The following is a 5,577-nucleotide window of genomic DNA, read 5'->3' as shown; positions in this document are numbered from 1 at the left end:
CCTTGCTCCACGGGGAGCCTGCTTCTCCCTCTGACTCTGCCTGCCACTCTGTCTGCCTGTGCTCGCTCTCGCTCTCTCTCTCTGACTAAATAAATTAAAAAAAAAAAAAAAAAATCTTAAAAAAAAAAAAAAAGCAAGTCCGGGAAACCAGTCCCAGGTAAATAAAGCCCAAATACAAGGGTGGGTCAGGTCAGGTGGAGATATTCAATCAGTAAAGCTCGCATACTGTCTCCCTAGCTACCAAGGAGTGTGGGCCCCACCTTTTGGGCACCAATTCTGACCAAGGTGATAGGCTAGTTCAAATAGCTGCTATGGGGTGAATTGTAATCTCATTGGCCACGTGTGTGTGGCCGGGCCCAACCACATGGCCTTTGCTCTATTAAAGTTAGTCTGTGAGGCAGGGAGAGGTCGCGCTCTCTGTAAGAGGCGAGGGCCCGGCCAGTCAGTTTGACTCTCGATGCTTGGAGAGAAATAAAGCTTTGCTTGACCTTAGCTTTGTATCAGTCTCGCTCCTTTAATCACGGACCCATTATTGGGGGACCCAACACTGGGGACCCAACAACAGCAGAGTTGGGAACCTGGCCCTCACAGGTGCCCCCAACTTTCCCATTCCAGACTTACTTACCAGGCACTCAGAGGAACTGGAACCCTGGGGAATGGGGCTAGAACCCCCACCCAGGAGCTCTAAATGTTTGTTCCCCCAGAGGGCTGAAATCTCTGGGGAAGTCAGAGACTGCAGCCCCGACATCTGTTTCTCCTGCCAGCATCTCTGCTGGGCTAACACTTCCTCCTCTTTCATTTCTCCCTGGGGCATGTTGTTGTCTTTCTCATTAACTTCCCCTCAACTCCCAGCAAGGTCCCTAGACACCGAGCTCTGTTAATTCCCCCGTAATCCACTGGCAAGCCAGGAAGCTAATTAAATTGTGAGCTTGTACGGGTGCTCTCTCTGTCACTCTTGGACTCTCTCAGTCTCTCTCCGGGTCGTCTCCTCCCTTGCTTTTCCTTTCTGACTAGCCCTGTGTAGTTTAGATTCATCCGCACACTTTGTCTTCTTGTAGGTCTCCCTGATGGCGTTTCTTATGTCCCCTATCTCTTAGCCAGAGTAATCTTAAAATACAGCTCGGAGCTCTGTCCCCTCTGCTGCAGGATAGTCTGAGATCCTGAGCTCGGCATCTAAGCGCATGCACCTGACCTGCCATACCTTCCCATCACAAACCCTTCCCCCCTGGAGTTGAGTCATGGAAGGTTTCCTCCCCAAGCCCTGTCTAGGCCACCTCACACCTTTGCTCATATTCTTACCTTTGATGGGATCCCACCCCTGCTCTTCCACCTCACTGCCAAATCCTTGCCTTATTAAAAATAGCCTTCTCTGTCTCTGTCTCAGTCAGGACACCATCAACTCTTGATCTCAGGGTTGTGAGCTCAAGCCCCATGTTGAGTGTAGAGCTTACTTTTTTTAAAAAAAATGTGGGGCGCCTGGGTGGCTCAGTGGGTTAAAGCCTCTGCCTTCAGCTCAGGTCATGATCTCAGGATCCTGGGATCCAGCGCCAAATGGGGCTCTCTGCTCAGCAGGGAGCCTGCTTCCCCTTTCTCTCTGCCTGCCTCTCTGCCCACTTGTGATCTCTCTCTGTCCAATAAATAAATCAAATCTTTAAAAAATGTAAAAGAGCTAAATTAAAAAAGAAAAAGAAATAGCCCCCTCTGTGACATCTTCCCTACACACCTATACAACCCCACACGCCGCTGGTGGAATTTCTCCCTCCCTGAGCTCTCTTAGCACTTACCAGCTCAGCTCTGGAGGCTGATCTCTTTCACCTTGTTGGGGTTCTTTCCATGCATATCCAGCCACTCCCACTAAATGATTAGCTCCTCGAGGGCAGGGTTCCTAGATCTTTTTCATCTCAGCTCCTTCCTGGGCACCTACCTTAAGACTGTGCCTTAAAACCCTTCACTGGTGTTTCCTGGCCCAAGCTGGCAAATGGGGCTCCGGACTTCATGTATGCATTCCAGGAAGAGGGAAGAGAAAAGGGATAGCAAAAGAGAGGGTTTTCTAGCTGAGTTGGCCCCTTGCAAGCACTTTCTCTCCCAGTAGCTTCTGTTCACATCTCATTGGCCATGCCTAGCCCCAGGAGAAACCGGGTACATTGCTTCCCTTTAAACTCAAGAGCCCACATAAAATCTTTAAAAAAAAAAAAAAAAAAAAAGGGACGCCTGGGTGGCTCAGTTGGTTAAGCAGCTGCCTTCGGCTCAGGTCATGATCCCAGCGTCCTGGGATCGAGTCCCACATCGGGCTCCTTGCTCCGCAGGGAGCCTGCTTCTCCCTCTGACTCTGTCTTCCACTCTGTCTGCCTGCGCTCGCTCTCACTTGCTCTCTCTCTGACAAATAAATAAATAAAATCTTTAAAAATAAATAAATAAAATAAACTCAAGAGCCCATCCCTTGTTTTACAGATGAAAATATATGATCCAAAGAGGATCAGAGAATTAGGGAGGCTGCTGAACACAGTGGTTAAGGATCAGGTTTTGGAGCTAAGCACACCTGGGTTTCAATCCCTCCTCTCCCTGCACATAACCACTTCATTCCTCATTCATAAAATTGGGTTAATGGTATGTACTTCAGGGGATGTTAAGAAAATTAAATAAGGGAACAGATGTGGAAAAGCACATACCACGGTTTAAGACACAGGTATTGTTCATTGTTCCCCTAAAGCACACTTCGAGACAAAGATTTTTTAAGTAGTTTACTTAAAAGTTAATCCCAAGAAGCAGGGTGAAGGAGTAGGGAAGTGAGACAAGGAAGGGAGAAAACCAAATAAAGCAAACAGAGAAGAGTGGGTTTTTCCCATGGGTGACTTCAACTTCACACTGGAGCCTCTTAGACCAGAATGTGTATGACAATCGGGAGTTGTCCCACCGAGGGCCTGAAACCCATAGGGTTTACCCACGAACTCTGGACCCTGCTTGTTTGCGGGTTCCCCCAGGGGTGTTAATTCTCCACTTGCAGCCTGCCGCACACTCACTTTCCCAGCCAAGAAGGTCCTGGGAGAGACTGGAAGCAAATTCAGGAACTGTCAGCCAATGACCTCCGGGTCGACCTGGGGGTGGGGGTCACTAATAGTATCTGCTACACTCAGTAAAAGGAGAACATTAAAATTGTTACTGCGTTATAATCAATACACAACAGAGTGGGAGCAGGCAGGAAGTACAACATAGCCCAGGGCTCTTTTCACCTGCTCCTTCCATTCTGGCACCCCCGTGTCCCCCACTCCAGCCTGCCCTAGTCACCCACCAGCTCAGGGCATCGTCTTTCTCCAGATCTCTTTCCCAGTGGCCCCTAACACAAACCCTGCTGTCCTCTGCCCCAGCCACCTGTCTCCCTGACCCTGCCTGCTCCTGTGGAACTTTTTATGGACCCAGGGAAAGTATCAAATGGCTTTCAGCCTGAGCCAGGCCCCCACCAGGATATAATGGTCTTGCCAGAGAACCTTGCCTTCCTCCCTGCCCTCCCACCATTGGAATGACACTTCAAAAGGCACTTTCAAGATGGCAGCCTCACCCTTCTGGTCCAGAAGAGGACCAGTGTTCTAACCGGCTTGTGGCTGACACAAGTCAGCATCCCGCCTTCCTCAGCCCTCCTGCCACATCCCTGCGTGGTTCATCCCACTCTTCCCTTGCCTCACGCCTTCCCATAGGCTCCGGACCCAAGCTTTTGAATCCGGTGAAGGGCACAGTCGTGATCTAACCAGGGCTAGACAGGTACTTCACCCGAGGCCCCCAAATATCCCCAGTGCCCAGCATGAAATGCCTCTGTTCATTTCCTTCCGTTGAGGCAAGTACGCATTCATCCTTCATCTAACGCCCTGAAGAAAACTTAATGAGCCCATCATCGTTATCAACGCCTTCCTGAGAACTAACCTGCTTCCACTAACTGGGGTCACATGAGTTTTTGAGAGTTCCAGAAGGAAAGCTCCAGAGGGCAGACGGCTTCCCAGGGCGCCAGGCTTCTCTGGGTCCACACACAGGGTCCGTGGCAGAGCCACGACCAGAGCGCAGGCCTTATGAATCGACCAGAGGGAGACGGGGGGCACCAGCTCCTGGCAGCTGAGAGTAGGGCCCTTCTAGAGCCATCCACTCAGTCAACACCTACTGAGTGCCAGGAAGGTGCATATCCCCACAGCTGTTGGGAGAGAACAGCAGCCCTGAGGAGGGAGTCCAAGATGGCTGCAGGAGTCAAAACCCAGGAGGCCAATGGTGGTGGTGGTGGTGGGGGGGGGTTCTCTGGTGAGTGCTGAGATGGGAAGACAGCTGTTCCTGGTCCTGATGTCTGGCTAGATCCTGCTACCCTCACCCCAGGCAGGCAAGGTGTCGGTGGTGTCCCTCTGCAATGGGCCCTCCGAGCCCACCCAGTGCCTTCTCCTTTCTTGTGGGCACTGGGGAAGCAGCCTAGTCAGCCAAAACTCAATTCTGCCCCAAGGATGACCTTCCTTTGCATCCCCTTCGCAGGGGGTCCAGCCTGACCCACCGATGTCTGGGGGCTTGGTCTTCCTCCTTCCTTCCTTCCTTCCTATCTATGGGCATTTTCAGATTCGGAGGCAAGGAAGAGAAACTAGGTCACTCCAAGCTCTTTCTTTACTGGTGACATTGACCCATTTATCCTTTCGTTCCCTCAGACCCCCTCCCCCAGTGCCATTCAGCCTGGACATCTGTCCCAGCCAAAATCTCACCTTCCACTGTCCTTGCCGCCCAGGGGCTTGTCCAGTCTGTGTTCTGCGGCAGTCCCCTCTCCTCAAACCGGGGAGGAGGCCGGTCTAGAGAGTGCCCTGAGCCACCCCCAGTTTGTCCTCTGCCTCAGGCCTCAGTTTCCCCGTCTGCTAACTTGGGTTGATGATGTGTGTTCTGTGGAACCAGAGCCTCAAGCTCCAGGGAGGTCACGGATGAGGAAGAGCCCAGGGCTCGGCGCAGCCTGCGCGGGGGCCTCCTCGGTGCGGTGCCCCTAGGCCCTGCGCGGCTCCCCTTCCTCGGCGCGCCCCTCCCTCTCCTTTCTCCTCCTCTCTCCCCCTTCCCGCGGCTCCCCTGCCGCTCCTCGCGCCGGTCTGCTCGCCTTGCTCTTCAGCCGTCCTCGTTCCCTGTCGCCTCGCTGCCTCGCGCCCGCCCCGGGGTCCCAGGGTCCCAGCGCCCCGCCGCCGTCACCGCCGCCACCAGGCCCGGCCCCGCCGCAGCGCGGGCGGTCAGTGCGCAGCCCCAGCGCCCGCGCGGAGCCGGGAGCCCGGAGTCCGGACCCAGCAGCCCCGAGCCGGATCGCTGGCTCGGAGCGGACCCGACCCGCCCGCCGCCCTCAGCCAGGTGAGGGCAGCTCCGGGGCGGGGAGCCAAGCTTTCTCCCGTGTGGAAGCGGGGGCGGGCGAAGGCGCCGGGGTAATCGGGTTCCTTGATCGCTGAAAAGCAGGACCTGAGAGCTTTTTCATGAAAGAGGCTCAAGGGTTTTCACTCGGAAGGGATGGATGAAGGAAGGTTGGCAGGGGGGCAGGGGGGCGGGCGGGGGGGGGGGGGGGGGGGGGGGGGCGCGGGGGGGGGGGGG

The 5,577-nt window shown here is 54.3% G+C and overlaps 1 protein-coding gene and 1 long non-coding RNA gene across 2 annotated transcripts in view; one reads left to right on the top strand and one right to left on the bottom strand.

Annotated features, from left to right (window-relative positions):
* Positions 1 to 23: 23 nt before the first annotated feature.
* Positions 24 to 4,977, bottom strand: LOC132008525 (uncharacterized). The gene is made up of 3 exons (XR_009401654.1): positions 4,725 to 4,977; positions 3,021 to 3,095; positions 24 to 85 (listed from the first exon to the last, which is right to left on the bottom strand). It is a non-coding gene; the product is annotated as an uncharacterized LOC132008525 (long non-coding RNA).
* A 282-nt stretch (positions 4,978 to 5,259) lies between these two features.
* Positions 5,260 to 5,577, top strand: part of LOC132008520 (complement C1q tumor necrosis factor-related protein 4) — a 4,384-nt gene continuing 4,066 nt past the window's right edge. Inside the window, exon 1 of the mRNA XM_059387164.1 lies at positions 5,260 to 5,343. The gene's annotated coding sequence lies outside the window, so the exon portion shown is untranslated. The remainder of the gene's footprint in view (positions 5,344 to 5,577) is intronic.

This window comes from Mustela nigripes, unplaced genomic scaffold (genome assembly GCF_022355385.1).
Source record: "Mustela nigripes isolate SB6536 unplaced genomic scaffold, MUSNIG.SB6536 HiC_scaffold_148, whole genome shotgun sequence".
In the NCBI taxonomy this organism is placed as follows: Eukaryota; Metazoa; Chordata; class Mammalia; order Carnivora; family Mustelidae; genus Mustela; species Mustela nigripes.
This window is presented reverse-complemented; position numbering and strand designations above follow the sequence as displayed.